Genomic DNA, 25,883 nt, shown 5'->3' with positions numbered 1-25,883 from the left:
AAGAAGAGTCAGTCTTCTTGTACTTAAGTCGGCATTGTGCCTATTGTATTTATTTCCGATGCAATTTCTATGTTTCATCGGCAATATGAAGGCCCAAGGGATGCAGTAATCCTGAGGTGAAGCATTGGAATCTAAAAAAGGTCTCACAGGAAAGGCTCAAATCACAGACAGTAAGAAGAGTCTGTCTTCTTTAACTTAAGTCGGCATTGTGCCGTTTGTATTTAATTCCGTTGCAATTGTCTGTGTTTCATCGTCAATATGAAGGTCCAACGGATACAGTAAACCTGAGGTGAAGCATCGGAATCTAATACTGGACTCACAGGAAAGGCTCTAATCATAGACAGCAAGAAGAGTCAGTTTTGTTGTACTTAAGTCGGCATTGTGGCTTTTGTATTTATTTTTGATGAATTTCTGTGTTTCATCGTCAATATGAAAGTCCAAGGGATACAGTACACCTGAAGTGAAGCATCGGAATCTAAAACTGGTCTCACACTAAAGGCTCAAATTAAAGACAGTAAGAACAGTCAGTCTTCTTTAACTTAGGTCGGAATTGTGCCTTTTGTTTTTAATTCGGATGCAATTTCTGTGTTTCATCGTTAATATGAAGGTTCCAAGGAATACATTAAACCTGAAGTGTAGCATCAGAATCTATAACTGGTCTCACAGGAAAGGCTCAAATCACAGACAGGAAGAAGGGTCAAACTTTGGTTGGCATTGTGCCTTTGTGTTTATTTCCGATGCAATTTCTGTGTTTCATCGGCAATATGAAGGCCCAAGGGATACAGTAAACCTGAAGTGAAAAATCGCAATCTAAAACTGGTCTCACAGGAAAGGCTCAAATCACAGACAGTAAGAAGAGTTAGTCTTCTTTAACTTAAGTCGGCATTGTGCTCTAAATGGTTCAAATGGCTCTGAGCACTATGCGACTCAACTTCTGAGGTCATCAGTCGCCTAGAACTTAGAACTAATTAAACCTAACTAACCTAAGGACATCACACACATCCATGCCCGATGCAGGATTCGAACCTGCGACTGTAGCGGTCACGCGGTTCCAGACTGAAGCGCCTTTAACCGCACGGCCACACCGGCCGACGGCATTGTGCCTTTTGTATTTAATTCCGTAGCAATTGTCTGTGTTTCATCGTCAATATGAAGGTCCAAGGGATACACTAAACCTGATGTGAAGCATCGGAATCTAAAACTAGCCTCCCAGTAAAGGCTCAAATCATAGACAGTAAGAAGAGTCAGTCTTCTTGTATGTAAGTAGGCATTGTGCCTTGTGTATTTATTTCCGGTGCAATTTCTGTGTTTTATCGTCAATGTGAAGGTCCAAGGGATACAGTAAACCTGAAGTGAAGCATGAGAATCTAAAACTGTTCTCATAGGAAAGGCTCAATACATAGACAGTAAGAAAAGTCGATCTTCTTGTACTTACGTCTTCATTGTGCCATTTTTATTTATTTCCAATGGAATTTCTGTGTTTCATCGTCAGTATGAAGGCGCAAGGGATACAGTAAACTTGAAGTGAAGCATCGGAATCTAAATCTGGTCTCACAGGAAAACCTCAAATCACAGACAGAAAGAAGAGTCAGTCTTCTTCAACTTAAGTCGGCATTGTGCCTTTTGTATTTAATTCCGATGCTATTACTGTGTTTCATCGTCAATATGAAGGTCCAAGGGATACAGTAAACCTGAGGTGAAGCATCGGAATCTAAAACTGGCCTCACAGGAAACGCTCAAATCATAGACAGTAAGAAGAGTTAGCCTTCTTGTACTTAAGTCGGCATTGTGCCTTTTGTATTTAATTCCGGTGCCATTTCTGTGTTTCATCGTCAATATGAAGGTCCAAGGGATACATTAAACCTGAAGTGAAGCATCGGAACCTAAAACTGGCCTCACAGCAAAGGCTCAAATCATAGACATTAAGAAGAGTTAGTCTTCTTGTACTTAAGTCGGCATTGTGCCTTTTGTATTTATTTCCGATGCAATTTCTGTGTTTCAAAGTCAATATGAAGGCCCAAGGGATACAGTAAACCTTAAGTGAAAAATCAGAAACTAAAACTGGTCTCACAGGAAAGGCTCAAATCACAGACAGTAAGAAGAGTTAGTCTTCTTTAACTTAACTCGGCATTGTGCCTTTTGTATTTAATTCCGTAGCAATTGTATGTGTTTCATCGTGAATATGAAGCTCCAAGGGATACACTAAACCTGATGTGAAGCATCGGAATCTAAAACTGGCCTCACAGTAAAGGCTCAAATCATAGACAGTAACAAGAGTCAGTCTTTTTGTATGTAAGTAGGCATTGTGCCTCTTGTAATAATTTCCGGTGCAATTTTAGTGTTTCATTGTCAATATGAAGGTCAAAGGGATACAGTAAAATTGAGGTGAAGCATCGGAATCTAAAACTGGCCTCACAGGAAAGGCTCAAATCATAGACAGTAAGAAGAGTCAGTCTTCTTGTATGTAAGTAGGCATTGTGCCTTGTGTACTTATTCCGGTGCAATTTCAGTGTTTCATCGTCAATATGAAGGCGCATGGGATACAGTTAACCTGAGATGAAACACCGGACTCTAAAACTGGTCTCACAGGAAAGGCTCAAAATATAGACAGTAAGAAGAGTCAGTCTTCTTATACTTAAGTCGGCATTGTGACTTTTGTATTTAATTCCGATGCAATTTCTGTGTTTCAGCGTGAATTTGAAGGACCAAGGGATACAGTAAACCTGAAGTGAAGCATGAGAATCTAAAACTGTTCTCACAGGTTAGGCTCAAAACATAGACAGTAAGAAAAGTCGGTCTTCTTGTACTTAAGTCGGCATTGTGCCATTCGTATTATTTTTCCAACGGAATTTCTGTGTTTCATCGTCAGTATGAAGGCGCAAGGGATACAGTAAACTTGAAGTGAAGCATCGGAATCTAAAACTGTTCTCACAGGAAAAGCTCAAATCACAGGCAGAAAGAAGAGTCAGTCTTCTTTAACTTAAGTCGGCATTGTGCCTTTTGTATTTAATTCCGATGCAATTACTGTGTTTCATCGTCAATATGAAGGACCAAGGGATACAGTAACCTTGAGGTGAAGCAGCGTTATCTAAAACTAGCCTCACAGGAAAGGCTCAAATCATAAACTGTAAGAAGAGTCAGTCATCTTGTACTTAAGTCGGCATTGTGCCTATTGAATTTATTTCCGACGCAATTTCTGTGTTTCAACGGCAATATGAAGGCGCAATGGATACTGTAAACCTTGAGGTGAAGCATCGGAATCTAAAACTGGTCTCACAGGAAAGGCTCAAATCACTGACAGTATGAAGAGTCAGTCTTCTTTAACTTAAGTCGGCATTGTGCAGTTTGAATTTCTTTCCGTTGCAATTGTCTGTGTTTCATCGTCAATATGGAGGTCCAAGTGATACAGTAAACCTGAGGTGAAGCATCGGAATCTAATACTGGCCTCACAGGAGAGGCTCGAATCATAGACAGTATGAAGAGTCAGTCTTCTTGTACTTAAGTCGGCCTTGTGCTTTTTGTATTTATTTCCGATGCCATTTCTGTGTTTCATCGTCAATATGAAGGTCCAAGGAATACAGTAAACCTGAGGTGAAGCATCGGAATCAAAAACTGGTCTCACAGGAAAGGCTCAAATGACAGATAGGAAGAAGAGTCAGTCTTCTTTAACTTATGTTGGCATTGTGCCTTTTGTGTTAATTTCCGATGCAATTTCTGTGTTACATCGTCAATATGAAGGTCCAAGGGGTACAGTAAACCAGAGGTGAAGCATCATTATCAAAAACTTTTCTCACAGGAGAGGCTCAAATCATAGACAGTAAGAAGAATTAGTCTCCTTGTACTTAAGTCGGCATTGTGCCTTTTGTATCTATTTCCGATGCAATTTCTGTGTTTCATCGGCAATATGAATGCCCAAGGGATTCAGTAAACCTAAAGTGAAGAATCGGAATTTAAAACTGGACTCACAGGACATCCTCAAATCACAGACAGTAAGAAGAGTCAGTCTTCTTTAACTTAAGTCGGCATTGTGCCTTTTGTATTTAATTCCGATGCAATTTCTGTGTTTCATCGTCAATATGAATGTCCAAGGGATACAGTAAACCTGAGGTGAAGTATCGGAATCTAAAACTGGCCTCACAGGAAAGGATCAAATCATAAACAGTAAGAAGAGTCAGTCTTCTTTAACTTAAATCGTCATTGTGCCTATTGTATTTATTTCCAATGGAATTTCTGTGTTTCATCGTCAATATGAAGGCCCTAGTGATACAGTAGACCTGAAGTGAGGCATCGGAACCCAAAACTGGTCTCACAGGAAAGGCTCAAATCACAGACAGTAAGAAGAGTTAGTCTCCTTTAACTTAAGTCGGCATTGTGCCTTTTGTATTTAATTCCGTTGCAATTGATTGTGTTTCAACGTCAATATGATGGTCCAAGGGATACAGTAAATCTGAGGTGAAGCATCGGAATCTAATACTGGCCTCACAGGAAAGGCTCAAATCATACAGTAAGAAGAGTCAGTCTTCTTGTACTTAAGTCGGCATTGTATCTTTTGTATTTATTTCCGATGCAATTTCTGTGTTTCATCGTCAATATAAAGGTCCAAGGGATACACTAACCTTGAGGTGAAGCATCGTAATCTAAAACTGGCCTCACAGGAAAGGCTCAAATCATAAACAGTAAGAAGAGTCAGTCTTCTTGTACTTAAGTCGCCATTGTGCCTATTGTATTTATTTCCGATGCAATTTCTATGTTTCATCGGCAATATTAAGGCCCAAGGGATACAGTAATCCTGAGGTGAAGCATCGGAATCTAAGAAAGGTCTCACAGGAAAGGCTCTAATCACAGACAGTAAGAAGAGTCAGTCTTCTTTAACTTAAGTCGGCATTGTGCCGTTTGTATTTAATTCCGTTGCAATTGTCTGTGTTTCATCGTCAATATGAAGGTCCAACGGATACAGTAAACCTGAGGTGAAGCATCGGAATCTAATACTGGACTCACAGGAAAGGCTCTAATCATAGACAGCAAGAAGAGTCAGTTTTGTTGTACTTAAGTCGGCATTGTGGCTTTTGTATTTATTTTTGATGAATTTCTGTGTTTCATCGTCAATATGAAAGTCCAAGGGGTACAGTAAACCTGAGGTGAAGCATCGAAATCTAAAACTGGTCTCACACTAAAGGCTCAAATTAAAGACTGTAAGAACAATCAGTCTTCTTTAACTTAGGTCGGAATTGTGCCTTTTGTTTTTAATTCGGATGCAATTTCTGTGTTTCATCGTTAATATGAAGGTTCCAAGGGATACATTAAACCTGAAGTGAAGCATCGGAATATATAACTGGTCTCACAGGAAAGGCTCAAATCACAGACAGGAAGAAGGGTCAAACTTAGGTTGGCATTGTGCCTTTGTGTTTATTTCCGATGCAATTTCTGTGTTTCATCGGCAATATGAAGGCCCAAGGGATACAGTAAACCTGAAGTGAAAAATCGCAATCTAAAACTGGTCTCACAGGAAAGGCTCAAATCACAGACAGTAAGAAGAGTTAGTCTTCTTTAACTTAAGTCGGCATTGTGCTCTAAATGGTTCAAATGGCTCTGAGCACTATGCGACTCAACTTCTGAGGTCATCAGTCGCCTAGAACTTAGAACTAATTAAACCTAACTAACCTAAGGACATCACACACATCCATGCCCGATGCAGGATTCGAACCTGCGACTGTAGCGGTCACGCGGTTCCAGACTGAAGCGCCTTTAACCGCACGGCCACACCGGCCGGCGGCATTGTGCCTTTTGTATTTAATTCCGTAGCAATTGTCTGTGTTTCATCGTCAATATGAAGGTCCAAGGGATACACTAAACCTGATGTGAAGCATCGGAATCTAAAACTGGCCTCCCAGTAAAGGCTCAAATCATAGACAGTAAGAAGAGTCAGTCTTCTTGTATGTAAGTAGGCATTGTGCCTTGTGTATTTATTTCCGGTGCAATTTCTGTGTTTTATCGTCAATGTGAAGGTCCAAGGGATACAGTAAACCTGAAGTGAAGCATGAGAATCTAAAACTGTTCTCATAGGAAAGGCTCAATACATAGACAGTAAGAAAAGTCGATCTTCTTGTACTTACGTCTTCATTGTGCCATTTGTATTTATTTCCAATGGAATTTCTGTGTTTCATCGTCAGTATGAAGGCGCAAGGGATACAGTAAACTTAAAGTGAAGCATCGGAATCTAAATCTGGTCTCACAGGAAAACCTCAAATCACAGACAGAAAGAAGAGTCAGTCTTCTTCAACTTAAGTCGGCATTGTGCCTTTTGTATTTAATTCCGATGCTATTATTGTGTTTCATCGTCAATATGAAGGTCCAAGGGATACAGTAAACCTGAGGTGAAGCATCGGAATCGAAAACTGGTCTCACAGGAGAGGCTCAAATCACAGACAGTAAGAAGAGTGAGACTTCTTTAACTTAAGTCGGCATTGTGCCTTTTGTATTTAATTCCGTAGCAATTGTCTGTGTTTCATCGTCAATATGAAGGTCCAAGGGATACAGTAAACCTGATGTGAAGCATCGGAACGTAAAACTTGCCACACAGTAAAGGCTCAAATCATAGACAGTAAGAAGAGTCAGTCTTCTTGTATGTTAGTAGGCATTGTGCCTCTTGTATTTATTTCCGGTGCAATTTCAGTGTTTCATCGTCAATATGATGGTCCGTGGGATACAGTAAACCTGAGGTGAAGCATCGGAAACTAAAACTGGCCTCACACGAAAGGCTCAAATCATAGACAGTAAGAAGTGTTAGCCTTCTTGTACTTAAGTAGGCATTGTGCCTTTTGTATTTATTTCCGATGCCATTTCTGTGTTTCATTTGCAATTACTGTTAAGGTCCAAGGGATACAGCAACCCTGAGGTGCAGCAGAGTCATCTAAATCTGGCCTCACAGGAAAGGCCCAAATCATAAACTGTAAGAAGAGTCAGTCATCTTGTACTTAAGTCGGCATTGTGCCTATTGTATTTATTTCCGACGCAATTTCTGTGTTTCATCGGCAATATGAAGGCGCAAAGGATACTGTAAAAATTGAGGTCAAGCATCGGAATCTAAATCTGGTCTCACAGAAAAGGCTCAAATCACAGACAGTAAGAAGAGTCAGTCTTCTTTGTCTTAAGTCGGCATTGTGCAGTTTGAATTTAATTCCATTGCAATTGTCTGTGTTTCGTCGTCAATATGGAGGTCCAAGGGATACAGTAAACCTGAGGTGAAGCATCGGAATCTAATACTGGCCTCACAGGAAAGGCTCGAATCATAGACAGTAAGAAGAGTCAGTCTTCTTGTATTTAAGTAGGCATTGTGCCTTTTGTATTTATATCTGATTCAATTTCTGTGTTTTATCGTCAATATGAAGGTCCAAGGGATACAGTAAACCTGAGGTGAAGACTCGGAAACTATAACTGGCCTCACAGTAAAGGCTCAAATCATAGACAGTAAGAAGAGTCAGTCTTCTTGTATGTAAGTAGGCATTGTGACTCTTGTATTTATTTCCGGTGCAATTTCAGTGTTTCATCGTCAATATGATGGTTCAAGGGATACAGTAAACCTTAGGTGAAGCATCGGAATCCAAAACAGGCCTCACAGGAAAGGCTCAAATCATAGACAGTAAGAAGAGTCAGCCTTCTTCTACTTAAGTCGGCATTGTGCCTTTTGAATTTATTTCCGATGCCATTTCTGTGTTTCATCGTCAATATGAAGGTCCAATGGATACAGTAAAGCTGAGGTGAAGCATCGAAATCTAAAACTGGTCTCACAGGAAAGGCTCAAATCATAGACAGGAAGAAGAGTCAATCTTCGTTAACTTAAGTCGGCATTGTGCCTTTTGTATTCAATTCGGATGCAATTTCTGTGTTTCATCGTCAATATGAAGTTCCAAGGGATACATTAAACCTGAAGTGAAGCATCGGAATCTAAAACTGGTCTCACAGGAAAGGCTCAAATCACAGACAGGAAGAAGAGTCAGTCTTCTTTAACTTAAGTTGGCATTTTGCCTTTTGTGTTTATTTCCGATGCAATTTGTGTGTTTCGTCGCGAATAAGAAGGTCCAAGGGATACAGTAAACCAGAAGTGAAGCATCGGAACCTAAAACAGGCCTCGCAGGAAAGGCTCAAAATATAGACATTAAGAAGTGTTAGTCTCCTTGGACTTAAGTCGGCATTGTGCCTTTTGTATTTATTTCCGATGCAATTTCTGTGTTTCATCGGCAATATGAAGGCCAGAAGGATTCAGTAAACCTGAAGTGAAGCATCGGAATTTAAAACTGGACTCACAGGACATCCTCAAATCACAGACTGTAAGAAGAGTCAGTCTTCTTTAACTTAAATCGGCATTGTGCCTCTAGTATTTATTTCCGAAGCAATTTCTGTGTTTCATCGTCAATATGAAGGCCCAAGGGATACAGTAGACCTGAAGTGAAGCATCAGAATCTAAAACTGGTCTCACAGGAAAGCCTCTATTCACAGACAGTAAGAAGAGTTAGTCTCCATTAATTTAAGTAGGCATTGTACCTTTTGTATTTAATTCCGTTGCAATTGATTGTGTTTCAACGTCAATATGATCGTCCAAGGGATACAGTAAATCTGAGGTGAAGCATCGGAATCTAATACTGGCCTCACAGGAAAGGCTCAAACCATAGACAGTAAGAAGATTCAGCCTTCTATTACTTAAGTCGGCATTGTGCCTTTTGTATTTATTTCCGATACCATTTCTGTGATTCATCGTCAATATGAAGGTCCAATGGATACAGTAAACCTGAGGCAAAGCATCGAAACCTAAAACTGGTCTCACAGGAAAGGCTCAAATCATAGACAGTAATAAGATTCAGTCTTCGTTAACTTAAGTCGGCATTGTGCCGTTTGTATTTATTTCCGATGCATTTTGTGTGTTTCAAAGTCAATATGAAGGCCCAAGGGATACAGTAAACCTGAAATGAAGCATCGGAATCTAAAACTGGTCTCACCGGAAAGGCTCAAATCATAGACAGTAAGAAGAGTCAGTCTTCCTGTATTCAAGTTGGCATTGTGCCTTTTGTATTTATTTCTGATGCAATATCTGTGTTTCATCGTCAATATGAAGGTCCAAGGGATACAGTAAACCTGAGGTGAAGCATCAGAATCTAAAACTGGCCTCACAGAAAATGCTCAAATTGTACACAGTAAGACGGGTCAGTCTTCTTGCACTTAAGTCGGCATTGTGCCTTTTGTATATATTTCCGATGCAATTTCTGTGTTTCATCGCAAATATGATGGTCCAAGTGATACAGTAAACCTGAAGTGAAGCATCGGAATCTAAAACTGGTCTCACAGGAAAGGCTCAAATCACAGACATTAAGAAGAGTCACTCTTCCTTAACTTAAGTCGACATTGTGCCTTTTGTGTTTTAATTCCGATACAATTTCTGTGTTTCATCGTCAATATAAATTCCAAAGAATCCAGTAAGCCAGAGGTGAAGCATCGAAATCTAAAACTGGCCTCACAGGAAAGGCTCAAATCATAGAAAGTAGGAAGAGTCAGTCTTCTTGTACTTAAGTCGGCATTGTACATTTTGTATTTATTTCCGATGCAATTACTCTGTTTCATCGTTAATATGAAGGCCCAAGGGATACAGTAAACCTCAAGTGAAACATCGGAACCTATAACTGGTCTCACAGGAAAGGCTCAAATCACAGACAGTAAGAAGAGTCAGTCTTCTCTAACTTAAGTCGGCATTGTGCCTTTTGTATTTATTTCCGATGCAATATCTGTGTTTCATCGTCAATATGAAGGTCCAAGGGATACAGTAAACCTGAGATGCAGCATCGGAATCTTAAACAGGACTCACAGGAGAGGCTTAAATCATAGACAGTAAGAAGAGTCAGTCCTCTTGTACTTAAGTCGGCATTGCGCCTTTTGTATTTCTTTCCGATGTAATTTCTGTGTTTCATCGTGAATATGAAGTTCCAAGGGATACAGTAAACCTGAGGTGAAACATCGGTATCTAAAACTGGTCTCACAGGAAAGGCTCAAGTCATAGACAGTAAGAACAGTCAGTCTTCTTTAACTTAAGTCGGCATTGTGTCTTTTGTATTCAATTCGGATGCAATTTCTGTGTTTAATCGTCAATATGAAGAGTCGACGGATACAGTAATCCTGAGGTGAAGCATCGAAATCTAAAACTGGACTCACAGTAAAGGCTGAAATCATAGACAGTAAGAAAAGTCTTTCTTCTTGTACTTAAGCCGGCATTCTGCCTTTTGTATTTATTTACGATGCAGTTTCTGTGTTTCATCGTCAATATGAAGGACCATGGGATACAGTAAACCTGAGGTGAAGCATCGGAATCTAACACTGGTCTTACAGGAAAGGCTCTGATCATAGCCAGTAAGAACAGTCACTCTTCTTTAACTTAAGTCGGCATTGTGCCAGTTGTATTTAATTTGGATGCAATTTCTGTGTTTCATTGTCAATATGAAGGTCCAAGGGATACAGTACACATTAAGTGAAGCATCGCAATCTAAATCTGGTCTCACAGGGAATCCTCAGACCACAGGCAGTGAGAAGAGTCAGTCTCCTCTAACTTAAGTCGGCATTGTGCCATTTGTATTTAATTCCGATGCAATTTCTGTGTTTCATCGTCAATATGAAGGTCCAAGGAATACAGTAAAACTGAGGCGAAGCATCGGAATCTAAAACTGGCCTCACAGGAACGGCTCAAATCATAAATAGTAAGAAGAGTCAGTCTTCATGTACTTAAGTCGGCATTGTGCCTATTGTATTTATTTCTGATGCAATTTCTGTGTTTCATCGTCAATATGAAGGCCCAAGGGATATAATAAACCTAAAGTGAAGCATCGGAATCTAAAACTGGTCTCACAGAAGAGGCTCAAATCACAGACAGGAAGAAGAGTCAGTCTTCTTTAACTTAAGTCAGCAATGTGCCTTTTGTATTTATTTCCGATGCAATTTCTGTGTATCATCATCAATATGTAGGTCCCAGGGATACAGTAAACCTAAGGTGAAGCATCAGAATCTAAAACTGGTCTCACATAAAAGGCTCAAATTATAGACAGTAAGAAGAGTCAGCCTTCTTGTACTTATGTCGGCTTTGTGCCTTTTGTATTTAACTCCGATGCAATTTCTGTGTTTCAATGTCAATATGAAGGTCCAAGGGATACAGTAAACCTGAAGTGAAGCATCGGAATCTATAAATGGTCTCACAGGAAAGGCTCTAAACATTGACAGTAAGAAGAGTCAGTCTTCTTTAACTTAAGTCGGCATTGTGAATTTTGTATATAATTCCGATGCAACCACTGTGTTTCAATGTGAATATGAAGGTCCAAGGGATACAGTAAACCTGAAGTGAGGCATCGGAATCTAAAACTGGTCTCACAGGAAAGGTTCAAATCACAGACAGTAAGGAGAATCAGACTTCTTTAACTTAAATCGGCATTGAGCCTTTTGTATTTAATTCCGATGCAATTTCTGTGTTTCATCGTCAATATGATGGTCCAAGGGATACAGTACACCTTTGGTGAAGCACCGGAATCTAAAACTTTCCTCACAAGAAAGGTTGAAATCATAGACAGTAAGAAAAGGCAGTCTTCATGTACTTAAGCCGGCATTTGGCCTTTTGTATTTAGTTACGATGCAATTTCTGTGTTTCATCGTCAATATGAAGGTCCAACGGATACAGTAAACCTGAGGTGAAGCATCAGAATCTAAAACTGGTCTCACAGGAAAGGCTCAAATCATAGACAGTAAGAACAGTCAGTCTTCTTTAACTTAAGTCGGCATTTTGCCGTTTGTATTTAATTTGGATGCTATTTCTGTGTTTCATCGTCAATATGAAGGTCCAAGGGATACAGTACACCTTAAGTGAAGCATCGGAATCTAAAACTTGTCTCAAAGGGAATCCTCAGATCACAGACAGTAAGAAGAGTCAGTCTCCTTTAACTTAAGTCGGCATTGTGCCTATTGTATTTTTTTCCGACGCAATTTCTGTGTTTCATCGTCAATATGAAGGCCCAAGGGATACAGTAAAGCTGAAGTGAAGCATCGGAATCTAAAACTGGTCTCACAGGGAAGGCGCAAATCACAGACAGTAAGAGGAGTTAGTCTTCTATAACTTAAGGCGGCAATGTGCCATTTGTATTTAATTCCGTTGCAATTGTCTGTGTTTCATCATCAATATGAAATTCCAAGGGATACCGTAAACCTGAGGTGAAGCATTGGAGTCTAATACTGACCTCACAGGAAAGGCTCAAATGATAGACAGTAAGAAGAGTCAGTCTTCTTGTACTTAAGTCGGCATTGTGCCTTTTGTATTTATTTCCGATGCAATTTCTGTGTTTCATCGTCAATATTAAGGTCCAAGGGATACACTAAACCTGATGTGAAGCATCGGAATCTAAAACTGGCCTCACGGGAAAGACTCAAATCATACACAGTAAGAAGAGTCAGTCTTCTTGTATGTAAGTAGGCATTGTGCTCTTGTATTAATTTTTAGTGCAATTTCAGTGTTTCATCGTCAATATAAAGGTCCAAGGGATACAGTAAACCTGAGGTGAAGCATCGGAATCTAAAACTGGCCTCACAGGAAAGGCTCAAATCATAGACAGTATGAAGAGTCAGTCTCCTTGTACTTAAGTCGACATTGTGCCTTTTGAATTTATTTCCGATGCCATTTCTGTGTTTCATCGTCAATATGAAGGTCCAAGGGATACAGTAAACTTGATGTGACGCATCGGAATCTAAAACTGGTCTCACAGGAAAGGCTCAAATCATAGACAGTAGGAACAGTCTGTCTTCTTTAACTTAAGTCGCCATTGTGCCTTTTGTATTAAATTCGGATGCAAATTCAGTGTTTCATCGTCAATATGAAGGTCCAAGGGATACAGTAAAATTGAGGTGAAGCATCGGAATCTAAAACTAGCCTCACAGGAAAGACTCAAATCATAAACAGTGGGAAGAGTCAGTCTTCTTGTACTTAAGTCGGCATTGTGCCTATTGCATTTATATCCGATGCAATTTCTGTGTTTCATCGTCAATATGAAGGCCCAAGGAATACAGTACACCTTAAGTGAAGCATCGGAATCTAAAACTGGTCTCAAAGCGAATCCTCAGATCACAGACAGTAAGAAGAGTCAGTCTCCTTTAACTTAAGTCGGCATTGTGCCTATTGTATTTTTTTCCGACGCAATTTCTGGGTTTCATCGTCAATATGAAGGCCCAAGGGATACAGTAAAGCTGAAGTGAAGCATCGGAATCTAAAACTGGTCTCACAGGGAAGGCGCAAATCACAGACAGTAAGAGGAGTTAGTCTTCTGTAACTTATGTCTGCAATGTGCCTTTTGTATGTAATTCCGTTGCAATTGTCTGTGTTTCATCGTCAATATGAACGTCCAAGGAATACAGTAAACCTGAGGTGAAGCATCGGAATCTAATACTGGCTGAACAGGAAAGGCTCAAATCATAGGCAGTAAGAAGAATCAGTCTTCTTGTACTTAAGTCGGCATTGTGCCTTTTGTATTTATTTCCGATGAAATGTCTGTGTTTCATCGTCAACATGAAGGTCCAAGGGATAAACTAAACCTGATTTGAAGCATCGGAATCTAAAACTGGCCTCACGGCAAAGGCTCAAATCATAGACAGTAAGAAGAGTCAGTCTTCGTGTATGTAAGTAGGCATTGTGCCTCTTGTTTTTATTTCCAGTGCAATTTTAGTGTTTCATCGTCAATGTAAAGGTCCAAGGGGTACAGTAAACCTGAGGTGAAGCATCGGAATCTAAAACATGCCTCACAGGAATGGCTCAAATCATAGACAGTAGGAAGAGTCAGTCTTCTTGTACTTAAGTCGGCATTGTGTTTATTGTATTTATTTCCGATGCAATTTCTGTGTTTCATCGTCAATATGAAGGTCCAAGTGATTTAGTAAACCTAAAGTGAAGCATCGGAATCTAAAACTGGTCTCACAGAAGAGGCTCAAATCACAGATTGGAAGAAGAGTCAGTCTTCTTTAACTTAAGTCGGCAATGTGCCTTTTGCATTTATATCCGATGCAATTTCTGTGTATTATCATCAATATGTAGGTCCAAGGGATACAGTAAACCTCAGGTGAAGCATCAGAATCTAAAACTGGTCTCACATAAAAGGCTCAAATCATAAACAGTAGGAAGAGTCAGTCTTCTTGTACTTATGTCGGCTTTGTGCCTTTTGTATTTAATTCCGATGCAATTTCTGTGTTTCAATGTCAATATGAAGGTCCAAGGGATACAGTAAACCTGAAGTGAAGCATCGGAATCTAGAATTGGTCTCACAGGAAAGGCTCTAAACATTGACAGGAAGAAGAGTCAGTCTTCTTTAACTTTAGTCGGCATTGTGAATTTTGTATATAATTCCGATGCAACCACTGTGTTTCAATGTGAATATGAAGGACCAAGGGATACAGTAAACCTGAAGTGAGGCATCGGAATCTAAAACCGGTCTCACAGGAAAGGCTCAAATCACAGACAGTAAGAAGAATCAGTCTTCTTTAACTTTAGTCGGCATTGAGCCTTTCGTATTTAATTCCGATGCAATTTCTGAGTTACATCGTCAATACGATGGTCCAAGGGATACAGTACACCTTAAGTGAAGGATCGGAATCTAAAACTGGTCTCAAAGGGAATCCTCAGATCGCAGACAGTAAGAAGAGTAAGTCTCTTTTAACTTAAGTCGGCATTGTGCCTATTGTATTTTTTTTCGATGCAATTTCTGTGTTTCATCGTCAATATGAAGGCCCAAGGGATACAGTAAAGCTGAAGTGAAGCATCGGAATCTAAAACTAGTCTCACAGGGAAGGGGCAAATCACAGACAGTAAGAGGAGTTAGTCTTCTATAACTTAAGTCGGCAATGTTCAATTTGTATTTAATTCCGTTGCAATTGTCTGTGTTTCATCGCCAATATGAAAGTCCAAGTGATTCAGTAAACCTGAGGTGAAGCATTGGAGCCTAATACTGGCCTCACAGGAAAGGCTCAAATCATAGACACTAAGAAGAGTCAGTCTTCTTGTACTTAAGTCGGCATTGTGCCTTTTGTATTTATTTCCGATGCAATTTTTGTGTTTCATCGTCAATATTAAGGTCCAAGGGATACACTAAACCTGATGTGAAGCATCGGAATCTAAAACTGGCCTCACGGGAAAGGCTCAAATCATACACAGTAAGAAGAGTCAGTCTTCTTGTGTGTAAGTAGGCACTGTGCTCTTGTATTAATTTACAGTGCAATATCAGTGTTTCATTGTCAATATAAAGGTCCAAGGTATACAGTAAACCTGAGGTGAAGCATCGGAATCTAAAACTGGCCTCACGGGAAAGGCTCAAATCATACACAGTAAGAAGAGTCAGTCTTCTTGTGTGTAAGTAGGCACTGTGCTCTTGTATTAATTTACAGTGCAATATCAGTGTTTCATCGTCAATATAAAGGTCCAAGGTATACAGTAAACTTGATGTGACGCACCGGATTCTAAAACTGGTCTCACAGGAAAGGCTCAAATCATAGACAGTAAGAACAGTCTGTCTTCTTTAACTTAAGTCGCCATTGAGACTTTTGTATTAAATTCGGATGCAAATTCAGTGTTTCATCGTCAATATGAAGGTCCAAGGGATACAGTAAAATTGAGGTGAAGCATCGGAATCTAATACTGGCCGAACAGGATAGGCTCAAATCATAGGCAGTAAGAAGAACCAGTCTTCTTGTACTTAAGTCGGCATTGTGCCTTTTGTATTTATTTCCGATGAAATGTCTGTGTTTCATCGTCAACATGAAGGTCCAAGGGATACACTGAACCTGATGTGAAGCATCGGAATCTAAAACTGGCCTCACGGCAAAGGCTCAAATCATAGACAGTAAGAAGAGTCAGTCTTCGTGTATGTAAGTAGGCATTGTGCCTCTTGTATTTATTTCCAGTGCAATTTTAGTGTTTCATCGTCAATGTAAAGGTCCAAGGGGTACAGTAAACCTGAGGTGAATCATCGGAATCTAAAACATGCCTCACAGGAATGGCTCAAATCATAGACAGTAGGAAGAGTCAGTCTCCTTGTACTTAAGTCGTCATTGTGCCTTTTCTATTTATTTCCGATGCCATTTCTGTGTCTCATCGTCAATATGATGGTCCAAGGGATACAGTAAAATTGAGGTGAAGCATCGGAATCTAAAACTAGCCTCACAGGAAAGGCTCAAATCATAAACAGTAGGAAGAGTCAGTCTTCTTGTACTTAAGCCGGCATTGTGCCTATTGTATTTATTTCCAATGCAATTTCTGTGTTTCATCGTCAATATGAAGGCCCAAGGGATACAGTAAACTTGATGTGAAGCATCGGAATCTAAAACTGGCCTCACAGGAAAGGCTCAAATCATAAACAGTAAGAAGAGTAAGTCTTCTTGTACTTAAGTCGGCATTGTGTTTATTGTATTTATTTCCGATGCAATTTCTGTGTTTCATCGTCAAAATGAAGGTCCAAGGGATTTAGTAAACCTAAAGTGAAGCATCGGAATCTAAAACTGGTCTCACAGAAGAGGCTCAAATCACAGATTGGAAGAAGAGTCAGTCTTCTTTAACTTAAGTCGGCAATGTGCCTTTTGCATTTATTTCCGATGCAATTTCTGTGTATTATCATCAATATGTAGGTCCAAGGGATACAGTAAACCTCAGGTGAAGCATCAGAATCTAAAACTGGTCTTACATAAAAGGCTCAAATCATAAACAGTAGGAAGAGTCAGTCTTCTTGTACTTATGTCGGCTTTCTGCCTTTTGTATTTAATTCCGATGCAATTTCTGTGTTTCAATGTCAATATGAAGGTCCAAGGGATACAGTAAACCTGAAGTGAAGCATCGGAATCTAGAATGGGTCTCACAGGAAAGGCTCTAAACATTGACAGGAAGAAGAGTCAGTCTTCTTTAACTTTAGTCGGCATTGTGAATTTTGTATATAATTCCGATGCAACCACTGTGTTTCAATGTGAATATGAAGGACCAAGGGATACAGTAAACCTGAAGTGAGGCATCGGAATCTAAAACCGGTCTCACAGGAAAGGCTCAAATCACAGACAGTAAGAAGAATCAGTCTTCTTTAACTTTAGTCGGCATTGAGCCTTTCGTATTTAATTCCGATGCAATTTCTGTGTTACATCGTCAATATGATGGTCCAAGGGATACAGTACACCTTAAGTGAAGGATCGGAATCTAAAACTGGTCTCAAAGGGAATCCTCAGATCGCAGACAGTAAGAAGAGTAAGTCTCTTTTAACTTAAGTCGCCATTGTGCCTTTTGTATTAAATTCGGATGCAAATTCTGTGTTTCATCGTCAATATGAAGCTCCAAGGGATACAGTAAAACTGAGGTGAAGCATCGGAATCTAAAACTGGCCTCACAGGAAAGGTTCAAATCATAGACAGTAAGAAGAGTCAGTCTCCTTGTACTTAAGTCGTCATTGTGCCTTTTGAATTTATTTCCGATGTCATTTCTGTGTTTCATCGTCATTAGGAAGGTCTAAGGGATACAGTAAACTTGATGTGACGCACCGGATTCTAAAACTGGTCTCACAGGAAAGGCTCAAATCATAGACAGTAAGAACAGTCTGTCTTCTTTAACTTAAGTCGCCATTGAGCCTTTTGTATTAAATTCGGATGCAAATTCAGTGTTTCATCGTCAATATGAAGGTCCAAGGGATACAGTAAAATTGAGGTGAAGCATCGGAATCTAAAACCGGCCTCACAGGAAAGGTTCAAATCATAAACAGTAAGAAGAGTCAGTCTTCTTGTACGTAAGTCGGCATTGTGATAATTGTATTTATTTCCGATGCAATTTCTGTGTTTCATCGTCAATATGATGGCCCAAGGGATACAGTAAACCTGAAGTGAACCATTGGAATCTAAAACTGGTCTCACAGCAAAGGCGCGAATCAAGGGCAGTAAGAGGAGTTAGTCTTCTTTAACTTATGTCGGCAATGTACCTTTTGTATGTAATTCCGTTGCAATTGTCTGTGTTTCATCGTCAACATGAAGGTCCAAGGGATACACTAAACCTGATGTGAAGCATCGGAATCTAAAACTGGCCTCACGGCAAAGGCTCAAGTCATAGACAGTAAGAAGAGTCAGTCTTCGTGTATGTAAGTAGGCATTGTGCCTCTTGTATTTATTTCCAGTGCAATTTTAGTGTTTCATCGTCAATGTAAAGGTCCAAGGGGTACAGTAAACCTGAGGTGAAGCATCGGAATCTAAAACATGCCTCACAGGAAAGGCTCAAATCATAGACAGTGAGAACAGTCAGTCTTCTTTAACTTAAGTCGGCATTTTGCCATTTGTATTTAATTTGGATGCAATTTCTGTGTTTCATCGTCAATATGAAGGTCCAAGGGATACAGTACACCTTAAGTGAAGGATCGGAACCTAAAACAGGTCTCAAAGGGAATCCTCAGATCGCAGACAGTAGGAAGAGGCAGTCTCCTTTAACTTAAGTCGCCATTGTGCCTTTTGTATTAAATTCGGATGCAAATTCTGTGTTTCATCGTCAATATGAAGCTCCAAGGGATACAGTAAAACTGAGGTGAAGCATCGGAATCTAAAACTGGCCTCACAGGAAAGGCACAAATCATAAACAGTAAGAAGAGTCTGTCTTCTTGTGCTTAAGTCGGCATTGTGCCTATTGTATTTATTTCCGATGCAAAATCTGTGTTTCATCGTCAATATGAAGGCCCATGGGATACAGTAAACCTGAAGTAAACCATCGGAATCTAAAACTGGTCTCACAGGAAAGGCGCGAATCACAGACAGTAAGAGGAGTTAGTCTTCCTTAACTTATGTCGGCAATGTGCCTTTTGTATGTAATTCCGTTGCAATTGTCTGTGTTTCATCGTCAATATGAACGTCCAAGGGATACAGTAAACCTGAGGTGAAGCATCGGAATCTAAAACATGCCTCACAGGAATGGCTCAAATCATAGACAGTAAGAAGAGTCAGTCTCCTTGTACTTAAGTCGTCATTGTGTTTTTGTATTTATTTCCGATGCCATTTCTGTGTCTCATCGTCAATATGAAGGTCCAAGGGATACAGTACACCTTAAGTGATGGATCGGAATCTAAAACTGGTCTCAAAGGGAATCCTCAGATCGCAGACAGTAAGAAGAGTCAGTCTCCTTTAGCTTAAGTCGGCATTGTGCCTATTGTATTTTTTTCCGATGCAATTTCTGTGTTTCATCTTCAATATGAAGGCCCATGGGATACAGTAAACCTCAAGTGAACCATCGGAATCTTAAACTGGTCTCACAGGAAAGGCTCAAATCATAAACAGTAAGAAGTGTCAGTCTTCTTGAACTTAAGTCGGCATTGTGCCTATTGTATTTATATCCGATGCAATTTCTGTGTTTCATCGTCAATATGAAGGCCCAAGGGATACAGTAAACCTGAAGTAAAGCATCGGAATCTAATACTGGTCGCACGGGGAAGGCGCAAATCACAGACAGTAAGAGGAGTTAGTCTTCTATAACTTAAGTCGGCAAAGTGCCATTTGTATTTAATTCCGTTGCAATTGTCTGTGTTTCATCGTCAATATGAAGTTCCAAGGGATACTGTAAACCTAAAGTGAAGCATCGGAATCTAAAACTGGTCTCACAGAAGAGGCTCAAATCACAGACTGGAAGAAGAGTCAGTCTTCTTTAACTTAAGTCGGCAATGTGCCTTTTGCATTTATTTCCGATGCAATTTCTGTGTATTATCATCAATATGTAGGTCCAAGGGATACAGTAAATCTGAGGTGAAGCATCAGAATCTAAAACTGGTCTCACATAAAAGGCTCAAATTATAGACAGTAAGAAGAGTCAGTCTTCTTGTACTTATGTCGGCTTTTTGCCCTTTGTATTTAATTCCGATGCAATTTCTGTGTTTCAATGTCAATATGAAGGTCCATGGGATACAGCAAACCTGAAGTGAAGCATCGGAATCTAGAATTGGTCTCACAGGAAAGGCTCTAAACATTGACAGGAAGAAGAGTCAGTCTTCTTTAATTTAAGTCGGCATTGTGATTTTTGTATATAATTCCGATGCAACCACTGTGTTTCAATGTGAATATGAAGGACCAAGGGATACAGTAAACCTGAAGTGAGGCATCGGAATCTAAAACCGGTCTCACAGGAAAGGCTCAAATCACAGACGGTAAGAAGAATCAGTCTTCTTTAACTTAAGTCGGCATTGGGCCTTTTATATTTAATTCCGATGCAATTTCTGTGTTTCATCGTCAATATGATGGTCCAAGGGATACAGTACACCTTAGGTGAAGCACCGGAATCTAAAACATTCCTCACAGGAAAGGTTGAAATCATAGACAGTAAGAAAAGTCAGTCATCTTGTACTTAAGCCGGCATTGTGCCTTTTGTATTTAGTTACGATGCAATTTCTGTGTTTCATCATCAATATGAAGGTCCAAGGGATACAGTAAACCTGAGGTGAAGCATCGGAATCTAAAACTGGTCTCAGAGGAAAGGCTCAAATCATAGACAGTAAGAACAGTCTGTCTTCTTTAACTTAAGTCGGCATTTTGCCATATGTATTTAGGTTGGATGCAATTTCTGTGTTTCATCGTCAATATGAAGGTCCAAGGGATACAGTACACCTTAAGTGATGGATCGGAATCTAAAACTGGTCTGAAAGGGAATCCTCAGATCGCAGACAGTAAGAAGAGTCAGTCTCCTTTAACTTAAGTCGGCATTGTGCCTATTGTATTTTTTTCCGATGCAATTTCTGTGTTTCATCTTCAATATGAAGGCCCATGGGATACAGTAAACCTCAAGTGAACCATCGGAATCTAAAACTGGTCTCACAGGAAAGGCGCGAATTACAGACAGTAAGAGGAGTTAGTCTTCTTTAACTTATGTCGGCAATGTGCCTTTTGTATGTAATTCCGTTGAATTGTCTGTGTTTCATCGTCAATATGAACGTCCAAGGGATACAGTAAACCTGAGGTGAAGCATCGAAATCTAATACTGGCCTCACAGGAAAGGCTCAAATCATATACAGTAAGAAGAGTCAGTCTTCTTGTACCTAAGTCAGCATTGTGCCTTTTGTATTTATTTCCGATGAAATTTCTGTGTTTCATCGTCAACATGAAGGTCCAAGGGATACATTAAACCTGATGTGAAACATCGGAATCTAAAACTGGCCTCACGGCAAAGGCTCAAATCATAGACAGTAAGAAGAGTCAGTCTTCTTGTATGTAAGTAGGCATTGCGCCTCTTGTATTTATTTCCAGTGCAATTTTAGTGTTTCATCGTCAATGTAAAGGTCCAAGGGGTACAGTAAACCTGAAGTGAAGCATCGGAATCTGAAACTGGACTCACAGGAAAGGTTCAAATCATAGACAGTAAGAACAGTCAGTCTTCTTTAACATAATTCCGCATTGTGCCTTTTGTATTAAATTCGGATGAAATTTCTGTGTTACATCGTCAATATGAAGGTCCAAGGGATACAGCAAAACTGAGGTGAAGCATCGGAATCTGAAACTGGCCTCACAGGAGAGGCTCAAATCATAAACAGTAAGAAGAGTCAGTCTTCTTGTACTTCAGTCGGCATTGTGCCTATTGTATTTATTTCCGATGCAATTTCTGTGTTTCATCGTCAATATGAAGTCCCAAGGGATACAGTAAACCTGAAGTGAAGCATTGGAGTCTAAAACTGGTCTCACAGGAAAGAGGCAAATCACAGACAGTAAAAGGAGATAGTCTTCTTTAACTTAAGTCGGCAATGTGAATTTTGTATTTAATTCCGTTGCAATTTCTGTGTTTCATCGTCAATATGAAGGTCCACGGGATACACTAAAACTGATGTGAAGCATCGGAAACTAAAACTGGCCTCACGGGAAAGGCTCAAATCATAGACAGTAAGAAGAGTCAATCTTCTTGTACTTAAGTCGGCATTGTGCCTTTTGTATTTTTTTCCGATGCAATTTCTGTGTTTGGTCGTTAATATGAAGGTCCAAGGGATACAGTAAACCTGAAGTGAAGCATCGGAATCTAAAACTGGTCTCACAGGAAAGGCTCAAATCACAGACAGTAAGAAGAATCAGTCTTCTTTGACTTAAGTCGGCATTGAGCCTTTTGTATTTAATTCCGATGCATTTTCTGTGTTTCGTCGTCAATATGGAGGTCCAAGTTATACAGTAAACCTGAAGTGAACCATCGGAATCTGAAACTGGTCTCACAGGAAAGGCTCAAATCACAGACATTAAGAAGTCAGTCTTCTGTAACTAATGTCGGAATTGTGCCTTTTGTATTGAATTCCGATACAGTTACTGTGTTTCTATGCGAATATGAAGGTCCAAGGGATACAGTAAACCTTAGGTGATGCATCGGAATCTGAAACTGGTCTCACAGGAAAGGCTCAAATCACAGACAGTAAGAAGAGTCAGTCTTCTTTAACTTAAGTCGGCATTGTGCCATTTGTATTTAATGCCGATGCAATTTCTGTGTTTCATCGTGAATATGAAGGCCTAAGGGATACAGTAAACCTGAAGTGAAGCATCGGAATCTAAAACTGGTTTCACAGGAAAGGCTCAAATCATAGAGAGAAAGAGGAGTCGGTCTTCTTGTGCTTAAGTCGGCATTGTACCTTTTGAATTTATTTCCGATGCAATTTCTGTGTTTCATCGTGAATATGAAGGCTCAAGGGATACAGTAAACCTGAAGTGAAGCATCGGAATCTAAGTCTGGTCTCACAGGATAGGCTCGAATCACAGACAGTAAGAAGAGTCAGTCTTCTTTAACTTAAGTTCACATTGTGCTTTTGTATTTAATTCCGATCCAATTTCTGTGTTTCATCGTCAATATGAAGGTCCAAGGGATGCAGCAATCCTGAGGTGTAGCATCGGAATCTAATACAGGCTTCACGGGAAAGGCTCAAATCGTAGACAGTAAGAAGAGTCAGTCTTCTTGTACTTAAGTCATCATTGTGCATTTTGTATTTACTTCCGAATCAATTTCTGTGTTTCATAGTCAATATGAAGGTCCAAGGGATACAGTAAACCTGAAGTGAAGCAACGGAGTCTAAAAATGGTCCACAGGAAGGGCTCTAAACATTGACAGTAAGAAGAGTCAGTCTACTTGTACTTAAGTCGGCATTGTCACTTTTGTATTTAATTCGGATGGAATTTCTGTGTTTCGTCGTCAATATGAAGGTTCAAGGGGTACAGTAAACCTGAGGTGAAGCATCAGAATCTAAAACTGGGCTTACATAAAGGGCTCAAATTATGGACAGTAAGAAAAGTCAGTCTTCTTGTACTTAAATCCGCATTATGCGTTTTGTATTAAATTCTGATGCCATTTCTGTATTTCATAGTCGATATGAAGGTCCAAGGGATACAGTAAACCTGAAGTGAAGCATCGGAATCTGAAAATGATCTCACAGGATAAGCTCAAAACATTGACAGTAAGAAGAGTCAGTCTTCTTGTACTTAAATCGGCATTGTGAATTTCGTATTTATTACCGATGCAACTTCTGTGTTTCAATGTGAATATGAAGGACCAAGGGATACAGTGAACCTGAAGTGAAGGAAGGGAAACTAAAACTGTTGTCACAGGAGAGGCTGTAAACATAGAGTGGAAGAAGAGTCATTCTTCTTGTACTTAAGTCGCCATTGTGCCTTTTGTATTTTTTTCCAATGCAATTTCTGTCTTTCGTAGTTAATATGAAGATCCAAGGGATACAGTAAACCTGACGTGAAGCATCGAAATCTAAAACTGGTCTCACAGGAAAGGCTCAAATCACAGACAGTAAGAAGAATCAGTCTTCTTTAACTTCAGTCGGCATCGAGCCTTTTGTATTTAATTCCGATGCAATTTCTGTGTTCCATCGTCAATATGGAGGTCCAAGGGATACAGTAAACCTGAGGTGAAGCATCGGCATGTAAAACTGGCCTCACAGGAAAGGCGCAAACCATAGACAGTAAGATGAGTCAGTCTTCTTGTACTTAAGTCGGCATTGTGCCTTTTGTAATTATTTGCGATGCAATTTCTGTGTTTCATCGTCAATATGAGGGTCCAAGGGATACAGTAAACCTGAGGTGAAGCATCGGAATCTAAAACTGACCTCACATGAATGGCTCACCAAAGACAGTAAGAAGAGTCAGTCTTCTTGTACTTAAGTCGGCATTGTTCACTTTGTATGTATTTGCGATGCAATTTCTCTGTTTCATCGTCAAAATGAAGGCCCAAGGGATACAGTAAACCTGAAGTTAAACATCGGAATCTAAAATTGCTCTCACAGGAAAGGCTCAAATCACAGACAGTAAGAAGAGTCAGTCTTTTTTATTTTAAGTCGGCATTGTGCCTTTTGTATTTAATTCCGATGCAATTTCTGTGCCTTATCGTCAATATGAAGATCCAAGGGATACAATAAACCTGAGGTGAAGCATCGGAATCTAAAACTGGCCTCACAGGAAAGGCTCAAATCATAGAGAGTAAGAGGAGTCAGTCATATTGTACTTAAGTCGTCATTGTGCCTTTTGAATTTATTTTCGATGCCATTTCTGTGTTTCATCGTCAATATGAAGGCCCAAGGGATACAGTAAACTTAAAGTGAAGCATCGGAATCTAAAACTGGTCTCACAGGAAATGCTCAAATCACAGACAGTAAGAAGCGTGAGTCTTCTTTCACGTAAGTCGAATTTGTGCCTTTTGTCTTTAATTCTGGTGCAATTTCTGTGTTTGATCGTCAACATGAAGGTACAGGGTATACAGTAAACCTGAGGTGAAGCATCGGAATCTAAAACTGGCCCCACAGGAAAGGCTAAAATCATAGACAGTAAGAATAGTCATTCTTCTTGTACTTAAGTCGGCATTGTGCCTTTTGTATTTAATTCCGATGCCATTTCTGTGTTTCATCGTCAATATGAAGGTCCAAGGGATTCAATAAACCCGAAGTGAAGCATCTGAATCTAAATCTCTTCTCACAGAAATGGCTCAAATCACAGGCAGGGAGAAGAGTCAGTCTTCTTTAACTTAAGTCGGCATTGTGCCTTTTGTATTTAATTCCGATGCAATTTCGGTGTTTCATCGTCAACATGACGGTCCAAGGGATACAGTAAACCTGAAGTGAAGCATGGGAATCTAAAACTGGTCTCACAGGAAAGGCTCAAAACAAAGACTGTAAGAAGAGTCCGTCTTCTTGTACTTAAGTCGGCATTGTGAATTTTGTATTTAATTCTGATGCAATTTCTGTGTTTAAGCTCGAATATGAAGGACCAAGGGATACAGTAAACCTGAAGTGAAGCAAGGGAATCTAAAACTGTTCTCACAGGAAAGGCTCAAATCATAGACAGTCAGAGGAGTCAGTCTTCTTGTACTTAAGTCTTCATTGAGCCTTTTGATTTTTTCCCGATGCAATAGCTGTGTTTCATCGTCAATATGAAGGTCCAAGGGATACGGTAAACCTGAAGTGAAGCATCGGAATCTAAGCCTGGTCTCACTGGGAAGGCTCAAATCATAGACAGTAAGAAGAGTCAATCTTCTTGTACTTAAGTCGGAATTTTTCCTTTTGTATTTATTTACGATGCAATTTCTGTATTTCACCGTCAATATGAAGGTCCAAGGGATACAGTAAACCTGAAGTGAAGCATCGGAATCTGAAACTGGTCTCACAGGAAAGGCTCAAATCATAGACAGTAACAAGAGTCAGTCTTCTTGTACTAAAGACGGAATTGTGACTTTTGTATTTATTTCCGTTGCAATTTCTGTGTTTGATCGTTAATATGATGGTCCAAGGGATACAGTAAACCGGAAGTGAAGCATCGGAATCTAAAACTGGTCTCACAGGAAAGGCACCAATTACAGACATTAAGGAGAGTCAGAC

Source organism: Schistocerca serialis, chromosome 12 (assembly GCF_023864345.2).
Source record: "Schistocerca serialis cubense isolate TAMUIC-IGC-003099 chromosome 12, iqSchSeri2.2, whole genome shotgun sequence".
NCBI classification, from domain to species: domain Eukaryota; kingdom Metazoa; phylum Arthropoda; class Insecta; order Orthoptera; family Acrididae; genus Schistocerca; species Schistocerca serialis.
This window is presented reverse-complemented; position numbering follows the sequence as displayed.